Genomic DNA, 18,401 nt, shown 5'->3' with positions numbered 1-18,401 from the left:
TATGATCTGTCATCTCCATACCTATTATTTCCCTCCACGCTCCACCTGCTACTTCTTTCCTCATTTTAAGATTGCCTACCAGCACAGTCGATATTAACGTTCTGAAGACGAATACATACACTGTTACATACACTATTAAAAAGGACCTTTTTTGGCCTTTGAAAGAAACAGTGAAGAGGTGTTATAGGCTGGGTACACATTCTTTCCCTAGGAACTGAATTGGAATAATAAATCTTCTTTGCACAAAAAAAAAAAAGCATTAGCAAGAGGGGAAATGAGAAACAGAACTACTTCCCCCTTCTCTACCTCCCCCCCTCCTCCCCCCCCCAAACCAAGTTAGGACACCACAAGGAAAATGATGCACAAGAAAACTGTGTTGCTGATAAGGGGGCCATCAACTCTCCCCAAGCGGCCTGGACTGGCATGCATCCATCTGAGGAATACTGCCTGATGCCTGCTGAACAGGACTTGGCACAAAGCCAGCATGCCAACCCAGTAATAAACATGCTCATTCCTTCACTAAGCTTCTCTTGTTAATCAACTAGTCATGTGATTACAAGAGCAACTTTTTAATTGAGAAGTCCTTCTAAAAGGAAAACACCCTCAAACCCCACTCCAGTTTTTTATACTGTAAAGTATTATTAAGAACTGTTCAGGCAAGGATTTGCAAGAACACACTATCATTTCAGGAATTGTTTCTTTTTTTTTTTTTTTTTCCCCTTTTGTACCTAAGTATTGTAAAACGTATCTCCTGCAACATTATGTTATCATGAGAAAGCTGACATTTATGTAAAAAAGCATATTAGGTGCTGAGTCCAACCTGAGGAAACACTGTTCTTTTTCTGCAGGTGAAACAGATCATTTCAGTTCATGGGTAGTGACCAAACTAGAGAATTCAAAGCAGTTTTCTCTTCCCTGAAGGAAGCTCAGATTAGTATTTAAAGATAGAATTCCTTTGTTACTTGCAACATTAAAAACACTATTTTTATAGCCAGTCCAGCCTTTATGCCTTGACATCACTGAACACAAAAATTCTCAGCACTTCAACAGACACCGTGTAGAACTTGATACAACTGGTCAGTAAAAAAGACAGATACTAAACATGGACTATCAATGCTCTTTCTAGGTCCATTTCCCACAAATTATTAATGATAATGATACATAATAGCAAATGCTGAGAGAATGTATTTCCTGTGGTTTGTACCCTCTTGAAGGTTAATGTTTTATGTTCACTGAAAGAGAAGGGCAACAATTAAATAACAGTGATGCCTCTGTCCTACCCTGCAGGGATGGGGGAAAGCTGTCTCACTAAGAATAAAAATGCATGGTTTTTAGTCCGATGTTTTTTGCTTTCTTGTTTGTTCTAGCATTATTTTAAATGAAAATTAAATTTAGCTGTGTTTTTATACCTCATTTTGTTCTAATAAGAAAGTCAAGTACTCTTTTTTTTCCTTTTTTCTTTTTTTTTTTTTTTTTCCTGCGTAGAGCAGAAGAAAAAAAGCGTATTTTTTTCCTCCTCTTCCATGAGACACAAGTGTAAGCTTATGCCCAGGAAGACTGCATTATCACTGTGTATTCTTGTTCTCAATAAATAAATACAAACACCAAATGAATTCCAGAAATTTAATAAACTATTTCCAAGCTACAAACCTTTTGTTCACCGCCCCAAAACATAAATCCTCATTAAGCAAAGTATTAAATGCTACCGCAGCTGAAAACACTATGGTTCTGACTCCACACCACAGCTCTGATTGCCTCAGTTGTCTTTGCTGCTATTTCTGCACACAAACATCAGGATCTGAAGTGCAGACCCACTACCCATTTCAACACTGTGACTTCAGAAACTTCTTCAACTTGGTTTGAATTGCAAGAGGGCTGGACCAGCATTACCTAACCTGAGAGATGAGTGAAGCACATGCAGAGGCAAGGGATGTAATGAAAACATGGGATGTTGATGGACATCTGGGGATGACTTTTGGCTTATAAAAGAGGAAGGGCATGCAAGGCCATCCTACACAGAGCAAGAAGAGAGCATGCACGAGCAAATAAGCATGTGTGCTTTCCTTCCCTAACAGGAGCACAACTGTAACGTGAGCCTAAAAAAAGGAACCTGGCTTGGGCTGGATGCTGATACGCTTACAGCTGACTTCCTACTCTTGGATCTGTAACCAGCATAGGCACAATTCTTAGTGCTGCTTCTTCTCCAACAAGCTTTTAACAAGACTTAGGATGCCTGTTTTTCTGCTCAGTAATGAATTAATAATCAGGCTGAAGGATTGCAAAAGCCCACTGAAAAAAATGCTGCTAAGTTCATACACAGGCTATTTAGACTAACAACACATCACTTAGCATGTCTTCCTTTGCACTGTTTACTCTACATCCTTTTCATCAAATGAAATACCATTTTTCACTTCCTCCTGAACTACAACAACTGACTCCAAGAGAAACAGAACTTAATCAGCTATAGGGAACACTTGAATGGGTACAACTAACATTGGTTTAAAATTGGCTTTTGAAAAAGGTCAGGAACATAGCACAAGTAATTGTCACATTTCTGATGCCAAATGGCACATAATAAATAGTACATCAACAAGCAAAAAGAGGCACAGAAAAATCTCATTTTTAAGGCATTTTTGACACACACAGTCCCTCACCTCTTCACAAACCAAGACCAAAAAATACAGCTGAGCTCTAAAGACTACCTGAAATCCTCATGTAACTGCCAGGTCCTACACAGCTTCATTTGCAAATTTCAGAGTGAAGCATCTAAGTAGTTTATCTGCATGTAACACCACATTTGATCAGGATTTGCTAGCCATGAAGGAAGCCTGAAATTCCATGCCACAAGCTGCTTGTTCTAGGGCATTTCCTAAGGAGAAAATGGAAAAAAATATTAAACCATTTATGGTTTTTGATTATTATTAATAATAATTATTATTAATTATTATTAATTATAATTTAAAAACATAACTGGTTTAATTATTAATAATAATAATTAATAATTATTATTAATAATAATTAAAAAAAAAAAAAAAAAACTATTGTCACTGCAGGGCCGAGGACCAAACGAAACTCCACACATCTAAGAGAAACCTGTCTGCTTTAGGAGGTGAGGAATGTTTTTTCCAAGAAAAAGTCATCAACACTAGTCATTGATTATAATAAAGATCAAAGTATGGACTCTGTACAGGTATTATCCTTACAGGAGAGACCAGTGTTAGCACGTTCAGTTGGCCCACTGACATCCAGGCTCAATGAAGCTGCTTGCCCATGCTTGTGCAAAGACACTCCTGTAGCATTTTTTCCGCTCCTCTGATCTTAGGGTTACAGTACAGTCTCAGAAAGGAAAGCCAGCCCTGGCTTAGTTCAACCAAGTCCGAACTAGTGCCCTGTGCACAAGTCCTCAGGCCCTTCCAGGAGAGCAAAGGACATTGTTTGAGAGGGAAACTTAGTAACTGAAGCAACAGAAACCTATACAACACAAAAATACCAGCAAGCAGAGTAAGTGCAAGCTGGCAGGAGCACAGGCACAACAGATAATGACAAAAATAGGAGATGTTTCTCTACTGCCACTTCTTTTATGGAACACTCATTAAATATTGAAATCATCCCAAATAAGGTAAAGTTTCAGGATAAAGAGTAAAAACTTATGTTTTCAGTAGTCTCATATGGGGAGATGATTAATGCAGATAGCTTCTGGAAACTAGAATTTATCAGATTGGTGTTAGCAATTGGTGTTGATTCCCAGCCACACCAGCTTGATGGCAAGACAAAATAAAAACAATCTCGAATTATGCTACGAACCTCTAGAGGTACTGCTGTTAACACCTACAGGTGAGAAACTCTGGAAAAGCAACTACTGAAACAACATTCTGGTTGTGAGTCTATGCTCAGGGAACTGAAATGTCTCAGAAACATTGGCATTTCAGCTAAGAAAAAAATCTGAACCGGAAGAATGAATATCTTGTTCAGTATCAGGACATGACACCTAAAGCATACAAAACAATTACTAAACTGCTTAAATTAACAATGCATACTATTAGTGCTTCCATTAAGAAGATAACCAGTGGTGATAAACTTTAAGCTATGCAGTGTCAGGCAAAGTGTACTAAATATTATAATAATCAGTATATTATAATGATCAGTAACAACTGCTAAAAAAAACACTAACACTCAATGGACTATTTGTTTTCTCAATATTTTTGGTGGGCAAGTTTTAATTAATGAGCTCTCTCCACATTCCATAGTAAAATGTCTTGAGCATCTTTGAACACTTGTTTCTTCTGTCTTGTTTTCCAAAGCAATTAATAAACTGATTAGCATTAATTGGATGAACAGAATGCCAGTTATAGCCTGTCGGGAATAGAGCAGAACTGAAATTTTACTTTGCCAACCTGAACCGCATGGCAATAACTCAGATATGTTGATCAGAAGATGAAATGCTGCTAAGAAGCCCTTGAGAAGGGCTGGCAGAGTGGGAGAACAGAACAGCAACAGTGAAAAAAAAAACAAAAACATGAGGGCAAAATAACCTGGAATTTGAAGAGCAAACTGTGTGCTTGGTTAGCGTCCAGACATCAACCAAGGCACAAATGAAAAATGTTTACTGCTAATGCAAGAGCCATGCTCCACAATGGGTGAAGTAGCAAAGCCTTCCCTGAAAAGTTATTCTACCAGAATCAACAAAGAGCCGTTATTAGGAACAGGGATGAATACTCTGGCCTACTTCACTTTGCAAGCAACAGAGGGAGATGGGGAAGGAAACCTGTGAACTGTGAGCAAAGGGCAGGCTGTTACAGCTAAGCAATGAGGCCATATTCTAAACGTGGTGGTCCCATACAGCCTGTTCAGTAATCCCAACAGTGAATATAACCACAGGATGGATACATTTCACTAAATAGTCCGCCAGATGTTTTAAGCAGAGGAGGCTATTACACAAAGTGGGCAAATTCTGTTTTCTTTCCTCCCAAGAACAACTTAAAGCATCAACTATCCCTAGCCACATGAACAGGATTTTACATTCCAAAAGAACATTTTTTTTCTGCCTTTAGGAAATCTGCACATGAAGGAACACCAAGTGGAAGCTTGCTGTCTGTGAAACCTGCCTTGATAAAGCTGCCTGCATCTAATAACCTGGATAAGAGATGCAATAAAGTCATCCTACTGGCATGTGAATGACTGGTGCAACACAATTCAACTCTCTGCTACAATAGTCAGAAAAAGTGTATCAGAAAGAGCAAAGCATCAAGGAGGGGGAGACAAACCCTCAGCCCTCCCAAAATCAGCATTAAAATCCTGGTCACAAACACTTGGTTATTTCTGAAGTGTGAGGAACTAAACAAAGGTGAACGACCACAGCTTCTCTTAAGCTGCATGGTCAGACCCATTTCTGAAGCCTCTTGTGGAGTGAGGAGCAAAGACCAAACAACAGGTGGCAAGTCCTTCCTTACAGAAAGCAGCTTGGGCTCCTCACAAACTCGCCAGAGCCTCTGCTGCTCCCTGACTGACAGGCTGAGCCTGTAGGAGGGATGCCAGGCTCACAGAGCGGTGCCGGGATGGAAATCACAGAATCACAGAATCATCTAGGTTGGAAGAGACCTCCAAGATCACCCAGTCCAACCTCTGACCTAACACTAACCAGACTTAGAGCTAAGCTCTACATCTAAAAGTCTTTTAAAGACCTCCAGGGATGGTGACTCCACCACTTCCCTGGCCAGCCCATTCCAATGCCTAACAACCCTTTCAGTAAAGAAGCTTTTCCTAATATGCAACCTAAACCTCCCCTGGCAGAAATTTGCAAGTCCCCTCCCCCCGCAACAGTCTACAGTTACTGGCAAATTCTCAGAACTTACAAGGGAAGAACTGGTAAGTACCTTTTACTGGCATCTATCTGCTTATAACTATCAGCTTTTCTCCACTGAATAAGCATCAGGATAATATTAGCATTACCCATCTCTCTATCTTTGCAAATTACAATGGAAATGCCAAACCACAAAAGTAAGACAAACCAAAATAACCTACTCCTAAACAAAACCAAACCAAAAGAAAAATACAATTGCAGATGGCTTTTCACATAGAAAGGCATGTGAGATGCCATGCCATCTTCTGTTCATGACGACCTCCCCAAGAGTCTCCAGACTCTAATAAAGCATGAATTGATCCAAAGCCTTATCATTCCATGATATTATGTTCCTTAAAAAATGTAATATGAAGACCACATTGTTCTTCCTTCAAAAAGATGACCACTGTATGATACAGAAATTTATATATGATGATGAAGATTCTTAAAATATGGGCACATTGCAGGACACGGCTCTTCTGAGCTAGCGTACCACATCAGAGCCACAAGACTCCAGTCCCCCATATGTCCAAGTGCCACCTAAGCGATTAAACAGCTACAAGTAATTAAATAATCTGCAATGCAGATTAAAAACTGCAGACCCGTAAAGCAATACTAATTGCTCAGTAAATGCATTCTTCAGGTTCTCCCCCGTTCTTCATTTGAGTACTTAGCACTGCTGAAATTGGTTTCTGGTATTCACTTGCAGACTGGCTAAATGGCAGAAGGGGACACAGATATTCTTGGGTAATAAAGTTGGTCTCTCTCATACAGAGAGAAAACAGCAACATAATCTCAAAAAATTCCTGCTTATCTAATTTCTTTATCACAGAATCACAGAATTTCTAGGTTGGAAGAGACCTCAAGATCATTGAGTCCAACCTCTGACCTAACACTAACAGTCCCCACTAAACCATATCCCTAAGCTCTACATCTAAACGTCTTCTAAAGACTTCCAGGGATGGTGACTCCACCACTTCCCTGGGCAGCCCGTTCCAATGTCTAACAACCCATTCGGTAAAAAAGTTCTTCCTAAGATCCAACCTAAACCTCCCCTGACGCAACTTAAGCCCATTCCCCCTCGTCCTGTCGCCAGGCACGTGGGAGAACAGACCAACCCCCCCCTCTCTACAGCCTCCTTTAAGGTTATCTGTAGAGAGCGATAAGGTCGCCCCTGAGCCTCCTCTTCTCCAGCCTGAACAAGCCCAGCTCCCTCAGCCGCTCCTCGTAGGACTTGTTCTCCAGGCCCCTCACCAGCTTCGTCACCCTTCTCTGGACTCGCTCGAGCACCTCGATGTACTTCTATGTCCTTTATGCCAGTACTAATGAGTTGGTATACATACTATTTACCATAACTACTTTCAACACTATTTTTCTTATCCTCTCTTTTCCCCATGTTCTTCTCCTGGTTAGCAATAGTGCAAAAATTGGAGTTGCATTTCACAGTAAATAAATGCTTTCTTGAGAAAAGTTTAAGAAATATGCCACAAGATAAAATAGGACAGCTAAGAATCCCAAAAGAGTGAGATTCTTTTGAATAAAGTAAAAAGCAAGCCTATTGCAAGCAGATACAGACAAGTTACTATTGTAATATGATGTTCTTCTCCAACATTGTTTCATTTCTAAGAAGTGTCCAACAGAAGCTGATTACAAATCCTCACAGTGGGACTACTGCACTTGAGAACAGCAGCTTGTATTGGCTGCATTTTGAAAACTCTTCACGACCAACTTCAAGACAGTATTTTCTTTCTGAGATAGAACACTAGGTCTAATTTACCTGTTTTTCACTTACTTCTTAACAGTCAACAGCCTAAACAGCTAAAAATTATGCACAGCTAGTTAAATATGCATCACTGTACTTGGACTGGATCTCAGCTTGTAGTTCATTTCAGTTTCTCTTTATACGAGTATGGACAACTCCAGAAGAGACTGGCAACAAGAGATAAAGCTTACCAGCAGCACTTCATGTAATTACATGTTAGTTGGGGATGAGGTGGGTATGTGGGGGGTGTTAATGCCAACCAATGCCAGTAGCTTGTATTTGTTCAGTCTTTCCCTCCCTGGACTTCTTCACACTGAGCACAAGCATCTCAGCTTTGGGATCCTCTCCTCCAAAGGCATGAGGTGCAGGTGACAGGATGCTCTGCTGCGGGCCCCCCAGCTCCTGGCTGGGTGACACCCGCCTGCGAGCACAGGGCTCTACCACCACATAACGGGCGCTGCAGGGATGGGCAGGGACCGGCTTCCTCTGCTGGCCTCCGTCCTGTCACAGCCACCTTTGGGAGCAGAGGCAGCAGCAGAAGAAGCTGCGCGAGGGCAGAAGGACAGCACGCCTGGCCAGGAAACTGGCACCACAGATGAGAACCATGCACCATAGCCTGCAAGCCCATCTGTACGGCAGTATTGCCTCCCCTTTTCCTCATCCCCAAGTAAAGGAAAGTTACTGAAATGGCAGTTAAAATAAACTGATTTATTTTGGAAAAAATAAAACAAGTAAGATGGCGTGTAATTTCTTGTTTTGAATTCAATTTTCTATATTTATTTATGCACTTACTATTCCAGCTTGCAATACTACTTGTATGCACAGCATCAAAAACTATGCAGCAGCTGATTCAGACTAACACTGACAATTTTTGTGCTTTTTAATAAAAAAAATTATTAATTCAGGTGTTATCATTTCCCAGAGAAATGCACATATCAATATGTTTACTCATGTAATGTCTCCCCACTTTACCTGCTCATTCCTCCAATAATAACCTCAGGTACAGAAAGTAAATTAGGGCAGAAGCCACAGCTTCCTGAAAACACTCTTCCAGTCACTGGATATCCATCTGTGCCACAGGAGGTACTTGGATTATTATGGATCAGAAGAGGGCTATGGCACAAAGCAGAGAGCTGCAGTCTCTTGCTGGCACTTCTGTCACCTATCACACAAGTAATAGAGTTGATGTGTTTTGTTTTGTTTTGTTTTGTTTTTCCTTTTTCTTTTTCCTTCTCCTTCAGGTGACCTTTTAGCAATGCCAAAGAATTAACATGATTTCTAACAAACTCCCAATCTAAAACTGCAATATCGTGTTATGATATGCTATATATGCTAATGATATGTTATATCATGTTTTGTTGTTATTTCACATGGAAAAATTGCTACCCATCAGAGTTTGGCCTCCTAGCACTTGGAATAGTTATTGCTGCCCCTACAGCAACATGCCTTAGAGATTTCTTCCAGGCAGATTTTTGTGTTATAATGGAATCACAAAAACTCTCATGCTAGGTTCACTGTGCTTCTGAATTGTTTTAACTAATTGGACATAAAGACTTACCCAGGTACTGCCTAAAGCTCACCCTGCACAGACTATTGCTTATCAACAGTAGCTCCTCCCATACCATAAGATGCGGCACAGATCATGCACAGCATCCTCACTCTTCCAGTTATCCCTCTGGTGCACAAGGTGTCTGCAGTCTATCTAACTTAATTTGCAGTTTTGCCAAGAAAACTTTTGCAAGGATACCAGAGAGAGAGAGACATATTCCAAAATGACAAATAGACCAGCAGCAGGGATTACAGAATCAGAGAGCATCATCTCCATGGGATTAACCTCAATAGAGATAATTACCCCCTTGCTGCACTTCACATCTGTAAAAGATTATGGCAGAACCAATAGACAGGAACGCGTCAAATGGTCTTTCAGGCATTAGTCCATCAGTAGCAAAAATTATTGATGCAATGTGAAATATTGCTGTTTACCTCAAAGGCAGTCAGTAAATCCATCTTCCAGCAAAAACTGACAACTGTGCAACGTGTGCTGTGTATGCAGAAGCACAGCATGCAAACATCCCTTTCCATCACTGGGAGGTTAGGACAAAGCAGCACGCCAGACTTCTCCGGACCCATCCCATATAGAAAACGTGGAGGTTGCTATCTTATTCTATGAAATCTCTGTAACAATACAATCGTTCCTCCCTGGTGTTACATTTTTGTTCTGTGACAGACTAAGTGAACTACTGCCAATCAATAAACGTTAGGTCAAAGTCCTATGGGCAAAAAGGCATAAGATGCTGAGTGAAGCTCTGACAACTCCTACAGCAACCTAGCAAAAAGGATGCTTAAATCATTTTTTCCCTCACACATACATCCTCAGCAAGACAAAGAAACACATGTACCATGACCACCCCACGCAGTGCTTCTCTCCCCTGGCTCCACCCTTCCTGACCCTCCAGCAGCTGCTGGGCAGCAGTCCGGGTTCTGGACCGTGCACGCAGAAACACAAAAGGAGAAGCAAGGCTGCAGCAGCAGCCCACCCGCGGCTTCAGGAGTCAAAACAAACTGCTTGAGCTGTATTGCGCAACACAAATAGAGGGAGGCAGCCCTGGCAAGCAGGCAGGAAGAACTGCCCACTGCATGGTACCTGCCTTCTGCTCTGACACAAGAAGAAAATTCCTTGACTTCCACATGTGCATCTCTGTGATTTCCAGAATCCTCAAATTAAAATGCATAAAAGTTAACATTTAAAAAGTTAATGACACCACCTCCATTCAATAGTAGGTTTCAATGCTTTCTGTAATTACTAAAGGACAGCAAAGTACCATAAAAGAAAGGACATGGGAAAAAGAGGCCATCTAACTCACTCAGCTAAATATACCTAGGTTTCAGACAGCGCCTGACTTACTGTGCTACAACAAATAAATATCAAGCGATTCAAGTCAACCAAAAACATGCAAAGACTTCTACATAAATCAACAAAAGCCTTAATTTTGATTGAGTAGAGCAACTTTAAACCATCAGCATTCAAAGTATGCCTGTATTACCTCTTTTTCTATGACAGGCAAATAAATTGATTCATACAGAATATGTTAAAGAGTGTGACAAATTACAAATCTAAAGCCAATTTTCATGGAAGCACTTAAGCATTGCCATCACTAACCTCTACAGCATTCCTGGGATCAGGGCAAACAGCTTCAGAACAGTGCCCATTCCTTTTTGGGGTTTCTCTTCAACACCAAAGCTCTTTGTTCGCTAGAGAAAGTAAGATGAAAACAGGTTAGAATACAAATATGTCAAAGAAATCAGAGCTCTGCCATTTTGAAATCAAAGATTAGTTGCTCCTAGAACAATTGCAGTTTCACAAAGCTAAGAAATGTTTAAGTAACTCCTGGAAAAGGAACTGTAGCAAACACGAAACTGACACCAGCATTATCATCCCAGTTTCATTTAAGACATTCAAAGCACACAAACTGCTGAAAGAGTTCCTGTCAATTGCAAGTCCGGTAAGTAATGCAACAGCCACTGATCAGCAAGAGCACCCTTCTGAGCAACTAGGTGATTCCTCATCATTATAGGAAGGGAACAGGAACTAAACTGAGCAAATGTGACACTACTGAACTGAACTGACTTTCCCTTGCCTTTCCTAGTTTTTCTGCCTCATTTTGCAGAGGTATAAAACGCTTATTGGGTCATCTAGGATTTCACAAGTAGATGCACACAAACCAGCAACAGGCAGAGAGTCTCAGCTCCTCCCTGTGTGGCTCCAGCAAGCAATCACATTGAGATGCTCCAGCTAGCCCAAGTCAGTTGATAGAGGCAGCAAATATAGCTTAATTTGCTGTTGCACCTGGCAAATAGCTGGGTACCTCGGTGATATACTGTGCCTTGGTTAACTAGCTATATGATAGCAGACTTATTTCACCCGTGATTCCTAATCTGCCACGTTTGGCATCAGTAGCACAGGTGTTTCTACATTATGGTAAAATATGCAATACAGACATATCCTCAATCAACAAGGAAAACTTAATAATAATTAAAAAGAAATCTATGCTGTTAATTTTAGTTTGTATAGTAAAAATAACAGGGAAGATCATAGGGGGAAAAAAAGAGCAGTCAGAAGAAGCAAGCACACTATCAGTGTACCTTAGAAAGGCTTTGCAAAAGAGGTGGCATTAATGTGACTCCTTGCCTGGAGAAATCTTGTAATGCTTAATAACTGCACGCTTTTGTTACGACACTTGTATGCATCCAAAACTAAATTAACTTGCTAGCAGGCCCAAGATTTCAGCATCAACAGCAAAACCAGTCAGTTCTCTTCTAACTTAATCCTCCATCCCCATAAAACCCCTGCTACTCCTAGGATGGGAAGGGAGCACCACTTGGGACTCTTGGGAGTTTTTGAACTGTGTTTATTTCCAGGTAAGACCTGAAGCCCTTGCTTGCTGAGTAAAGCCTAGCTTTCAAAAGGGCACTTGTACTTTAATCTAGGAAAGTGGAAGAACAGACTAGAAAAAGATAGTGCATCCACCCACCGAACAGGAAGCCAAGTGTATGAGTTTAATTTCCAGTGGGATGCATTTCAGGCACTGCATGCGCTCACCCAACAAGCATGCTCAACAGCATCCTCACGGCTTCAGATCATCTGCACCTCCCCTTCACAGCCACAGGGCAGCCACTTACAGTTACCATTTCAGGAGGTCAGCTCCAGCAAAACAGCTGCTGTTTGACACAACCTTTTTCTGCTATGGACTATGAACTATATTAAATACTATCCACGTTTCTCCGACACGGTCCAGCTCAAAGCAAGTACCCTGTGGCTTTCCAAACAACTGGCCTCTGCAATGCTTGCGCCTCCCAAAAAGCAGGGCGTGAAGATGCGAAGCAGATGCCATCCTTTCAACCCAGCTGTGCATGTCTGCGCTCTCCTGATAAACTAAGGCCAGCATACTGCAGATACCACAGAACCTGGTCCTGCGTGCATCACTGCATCCATGCTCCCGGTTCATGCAGTTCTCTTGGACACTTCTTCACCAGTGCCAAAGGCCAGGCTCACACCAGGCCCGGGGAGAAGTGGCCATCCACAGAACCACCCAACAGTATCCTGGCCTTGTTAAAAGAGGGAAGGCCTCCCTCTTTTCCTTCCACCTGTCATGCCACCGCTCACTTATATGTCACCATCTTGCAACTGTTTGTAGGAGAAACATCAAATCGACAGCCTGCACCAAACAGCGCATGCACATCAAGTGTGAACCTAGAAATTGGACTGCAAAACTCTGGCATGCAAGAAGTAACGCGAGCATTTTTATTTTTACCTCCACAGGAGCCTGTAAGTACTTAAACTAGCGGTATAAACAATTGTCCCTTTTGTCATGGGAACAGTTACTGGAACTGGGTCAGCAATAAATCTCAGCACAGATACTTCACTGCAGTTTCTATTACACCTTCAACTGCATTTCACTCTCACGAACTTTAGTATATCACAAATAACCTCTTAGGTTCAAAACCATTGATTTTGAAATACAGACATAGCAAATCTCCTGTATTGGCTCCAAATCAGACCAGACTACAATTATGCCAGCTTTAATTAACACTTACTATATTGGCAAATCTCAAATGACCAGTTACACTACTAGTACCCAAAAACCGCAAGCTTACTTGAGCAGAAATCAAAGGGCAGTATCAGCAATTCCTCCAGCTTAAGTTTATTAAAAAAAAAAAAAAGAAGAAAAAAACACAGGAAGTGAAAGCATGGAGACAGCTTCTACACCCCTTCCCCCCTTCCATATGCATTGCTTACTTGGTGTAACAGAAATAAGAAGAAATCTTGTGAGAGCACTAGGGAACCAGTCTTCCAACCAGGTCTGTGAGAACCAAGCTGCTCAGTTTATGAATATTTCCCTCATACACTTGGAATATTTTCTCTCTTTAAATCTTGATTCCCCTACACTCACCCTGCTTCCATAGTGTAAGTTCATCAGGGCCACAATGGCCTGAGAAACAGTTCATCACAAAATGAGACCGCTCTGACCTGCAGTCCCAAAACTCGTTAGAATGGGGCAGGAGAGGCTGTGTAAACGTTGTTGACAAGAGCTAAATGCTTTCCTCGGTGCCAGAAGTAAACCACTCCTCCTTTAATTACATCAAATCATTTTGAGCACTGGCCAAGCTCAAATTCTCTCTGTTGTCATCAGCAGAATTACCAAAAATGAGTTCAAACCCAACGGTACACCCCATGTATTTTACAACAACAACAAAAGGAGCAAGGCAGCTCAGAAACTTTTCAACTTTGAGTATGCCAGGATGCTGACATCAACAGAAGAAAGGTAACTAAGCCAAGTAACTGAAGAACTCATTTTTCAACCTCCTAGTCACAAACAGTGATGCTCTGCAAGTGCCTAGCAGAGTTCAAGCCACATCAGGCTCCTCACTTCCCCCCCAAAATGATGCGGCAGGCTCAGAAGCATCCCACAACATAGAGAGCAGAGTCTGAACGGGTCCTTCAACTGTACTACGCTTGGACAGGAACCGTGCTGCAAACTCTGAGAAATTAGAACCGTTTCTTTCCAGTCTCAATAGCATGGCCGATCTTGGTTACTTCCCACTTGATGAAACCTCCTCTGCAAAGGATAAACACCTCTGGGAAATCTAATGGCACATAAAGTGCAGAAAAGAAAACCTATCCTCTTTGTTTCTGAGAGATGTGTGTTCTCCAAACAATCAAGACTCAAGCTGACCTGTCTTACCAGATAGTTAGGGCACTCAGCCAAGAGGCTTGTATACACCCTCCTGACCCCACATGTGGAGCACACCTCCTCCGACCACATGGTGAGCACACCAGGGGCAGCACGGTTGCTCTCCTCACCAACCGTCCCATGCACTCTCCTCCACAGCCGGGGCGCAGGACAGGCAGGGGAGCTCAGGCTGCTCCAGGCAGGCGGCGAGCATACAGGCAGCTCCTCGCTTTCCCGCTAGCAGCCTGCTCAGACCCCAGGTGTCCCAGAAGTTGCTGAAACCCAAAAGGGCAGAGAAGCACAGCAAAGAACCAAGGTAGCCATTTGGCACTAGGTGCCTTCTCATAACTATTTCAGAATTGTATAAATAGCTATTACATCATGAAAAACTAAGCGATGAGCAACAGGTACTGCCAAGTGCCACCACATCTCCACCTGCAGTGCAAAACAAATACCTTAACGATGCCTCAGCCACCAGAACACATCTGCACTTACGTACACATACACAGTGTGCAAGTCAGCAGACACCAGCACAACCGAGAAGCCCCATAACCACGTCCTGACTCTCAGCCACTTCATTTTCATGACCCACCACTGAACCCTGGCAGCAAGCACATCCATTGTTTTCCAGACCATTCAGGAAAAAAAGCTTGAGTCACTGAAAACACCTCCACTCCCACGCCAGCCTTACATAGAGCTCCCTGCTGCACTGAAGTGCTTCTTTTAAGTTTAAAGGGTTAACATATTTTCAACTGTCTTGCCAAAACATAATATTAGGGTGGCCAGCTTGAGCATAACTGATAAAACCTCAACCGACACTTCACAGTAATTATCACCAAATTTAACAGGTATTTTCTTTTTCAGAAGAGTCCTGACCTATGGGCATTCCTTGAAGAGTTTATATATGTAGTCTGAATTATTATGTAGGATTATTACATATTATGTAGGATTACAATTATTATGCAGGATTATTCCCCCCACCTGCAGCAGAGGAATAAATTTATTTCTTTATTTAAACCAGGCAATACATCGAGTCAGCATGCATTACAGTAAACACAATTTTTGTTATAAACATCTTACCTTTTGTTAAAACAAGGTGCATAGAAAATTGAACTTGAACTGCTGAACTTCCCAACATTGTTCTTTAGAATTGATGGCAGTAAGCATAAACCCATTTTTCATGATACAGAGTCAATTTCTGATTTGGATAATTTCTCTAAGCAGCCACTGCTTCCTTCCCCTTGTTCATTTAAGTACTTGGCTTGCTAAGACACAAAACATTTGTGCTCTGGCACCCCACTAAATACTCTACCCAGAGTTTTAGTTGTGTTTCTATTTTTATTTAGACTAAATATCTCAGTGCTTTCTAGACAGCATTTCTGAAGTTTCACAAATAAAATACACTTTGCTTGCTTCCCTTGCCAGACACTCTGCAAAAAGATCTGAATAAAAAAATCTCAGCAGTCAAATCATTTGGTTCCTGGAAAGAAGTAAATTGAGCAAATAACACCACAAAATCCACTCATGTTTCCCTCTCACTTCTTAAATAAATAAATAAATAAATACAAACACCACACAGGTTTCCAGCTTAGCTGCATTCCCCTCACTTAAGATATTTTGTGAATATTTCTCTGTAGAAAAGGTATGTTTAGTTTATCAAGTAGTTATGTACCATACTGGTACATACGTGGTTACGTAACATACAATATAAAACTAAGACAGCATCAAATTACTTCTGTTACACACTACAGGCACTCAAGAGAAATCAATTCAGATCTCAACAGCATTTTTTCTACCTATTACCATGTTCTGCCAAGTTACACAAATGACGTACATGTTATGTCAGAGAAATGTTTTATTACACATAAACAAAGTGTTTCAGCAAGAGCTTAACAAGGCATTGATGTTGAAGCCTAAATCAGCTGCTGATAGAAATTAAATACAGCACATGAGTGCTGGTACCCCTTGTTCGAGAGAGATAAAGATCTGCTTCTTACTGGAAGAAACCAAAGGGAAGACAGGCATCACATCTGATGTAAATCCAACTTTTGCCCTTTATAGCAGAGGTGTGCATTCAGCACTCGCTCCTTCACATGGTGAACCACTGGCACACTTTCAGATGCACCACCAGGGACATCAATGCAAAGTGCATCTTCAGCCAGATGAGGTGAGAGGTCAGCACCATGCGCTGCCAGCCAGAGCTGGTATTCTAATTCTCACATAATTTATTTCTTATCATTAATGAAGGTAACAATATTTTTGTGCTGTACACAGAATTTGAGAGAAGGGATGTGAATGTGAACATCACCTTCCCTACGTACCTCCAGCTATGTTTATTTTAATAGCAGGATTAAGTTGAAAGTTTTCCATCTGGGAAATTATTTTCCAGACATTTCCCTCTGGGAAAGAACAGAACTTAAAAGTCCATAAGAAGGTCAGCTGTGTTAGACAAATAACAGAGCAGTTCAGTCCCGGGCTCCCTCCAAAGCCCTTGTTAACGTTTTCTCATTCACTACTGCTGCTAAACCAACCTCTGTCAGGAAAATAAAGTACCTAGGTATTGCTACAGCGTTCGGCTTTTTGTTTTTAAACCCAAGTGTTTGCACTCTAGCCATACTTCCAAATGAATATATACTTCCAAATTAAGACTCCATTAACATTCCCCTGCTCAAAAAAGATCACAGAATCACAGAATCATCTAGGTTGGAAGAGAACTCCAAGACCACCTAGTCCTAAATATAAACATCTTTTAAAGACCTCCAGGGATGGTGACTCCACCACCTCCCTGGGCAGCCTGTTCCAATGCCTAACAACCCTTTCAGTAAGGAAGATCTTCCTAAGATCCAACCTAAACCTCCCCTGGCGCAACTTAAGCCCATTCCCCCTCGTCCTGTCACCAGGCACGTGGGAGATCAGACCAACCCCCACCTCGCTACAGCCTCCTTTGAGGTACTTGTAGAGAGCAATAAGGTCGCCTCTGAGCCTCCTTTTCTCCAGGCTGAACAAGCCCAGCTCCTTCAGCCGCTCCTCGTAGGACTTGTTCTCCAGGCCCCTCACCAGCTTCGTCGCCCTTCTCTGGGCTCGCTCAAGCACCTCGATGTCCTTCTTGTAGCGAGGGGCCCAAAACTGAACACAGTACTCGAGGTACAGCCTCACCAGAGCCGAATACAGGCAGACGATCACTTCCCTAGCCCTGCTGGCCGCACTGCTTCTTATACAAGCCAGGATGCTGTTGGCCTTCTTGGCCAGCTGAGCACACTGCTGGCTCATATTCAGCCAACTATCAACCATCACTCCCAGGTCCTTCTCCACCAGGCAGCTCTCCAACTACTCATCTCCCAGCCTGTAGCTCTGCTTGGGGTTATTGCACCCCAGGTGCAGGACCCGGCACTTGGCCTTGTTGAACTTCATGCAGTTGACCTCAGCCCATCGGTGCAGCCTATCCAGATCCTCCTGCAGAGCCTTCCTACCCTCGAGCAGATCGACACACGCACCTAACTTGGTGTCATCTGCAAACTTACTGAGGGTGCACTCAATGCCCTCATCCAGATCATTGATGAAGATATTAAAGAGGACCGGCCCCAGCACCGAGCCCTGGGGAACGCCACTAGTGACTGGCCTCCAACTGGACTTGACTCCATTTACCACAACTCTTTGGGCCCGGCTATCCAGCCAGTTTCTAACCCAATGAAGCGTGCGCCAGTCCAAGCCAAGAGCAGCCAGTTTCTTGAGGAGAATGCTGTGGGAAACAGTGTCAAAAGCCTTACTGAAGTCAAGGCCCACTGACTGGGCCTGATCACCTGGTTGCCCTGTAAGTGCCGCATGATGACACTCAAGAGAATCTGCTCCATGAGCTTCCCTGGCACTGAGGTCAAACTGACAGGCCTGTAGTTTCCCAGGTCTACCCTCTGGCCCTTCTTGTAGATGGGCGTCACATTTGCTAGCCGCCAGTCAGCTGGGACCTCCCCCGATAGCCAGGACTGCTGATAAATGATGGATAGGGGCTTGGCCAGCTCCTCTGCCAGTTCTCTCAGTATCCTCAGGTGGATCCCACCGGGCCCCATCGACT

The 18,401-nt window shown here is 42.4% G+C and overlaps 1 protein-coding gene across 2 annotated transcripts in view; it reads right to left on the bottom strand.

The window, feature by feature from the left end:
- The window catches only part of WDFY3 (WD repeat and FYVE domain containing 3), a 181,372-nt gene that overhangs the window by 132,707 nt on the left and 30,264 nt on the right, over positions 1 to 18,401 (bottom strand). Inside the window, exon 2 of one of the 2 annotated variants that reach the window (XM_068682165.1) lies at positions 10,762 to 10,853. The exons of the other annotated variant lie outside the window; for it this stretch is intronic. The gene's annotated coding sequence lies outside the window, so the exon portion shown is untranslated. The remainder of the gene's footprint in view (positions 1 to 10,761; positions 10,854 to 18,401) is intronic. 2 annotated transcript variants of the gene reach the window in all.

The sequence above is a fragment of the Anas acuta genome, chromosome 4, assembly GCF_963932015.1.
Source record: "Anas acuta chromosome 4, bAnaAcu1.1, whole genome shotgun sequence".
Lineage (NCBI taxonomy): Eukaryota > Metazoa > Chordata > Aves > Anseriformes > Anatidae > Anas > Anas acuta.
This window is presented reverse-complemented; position numbering and strand designations above follow the sequence as displayed.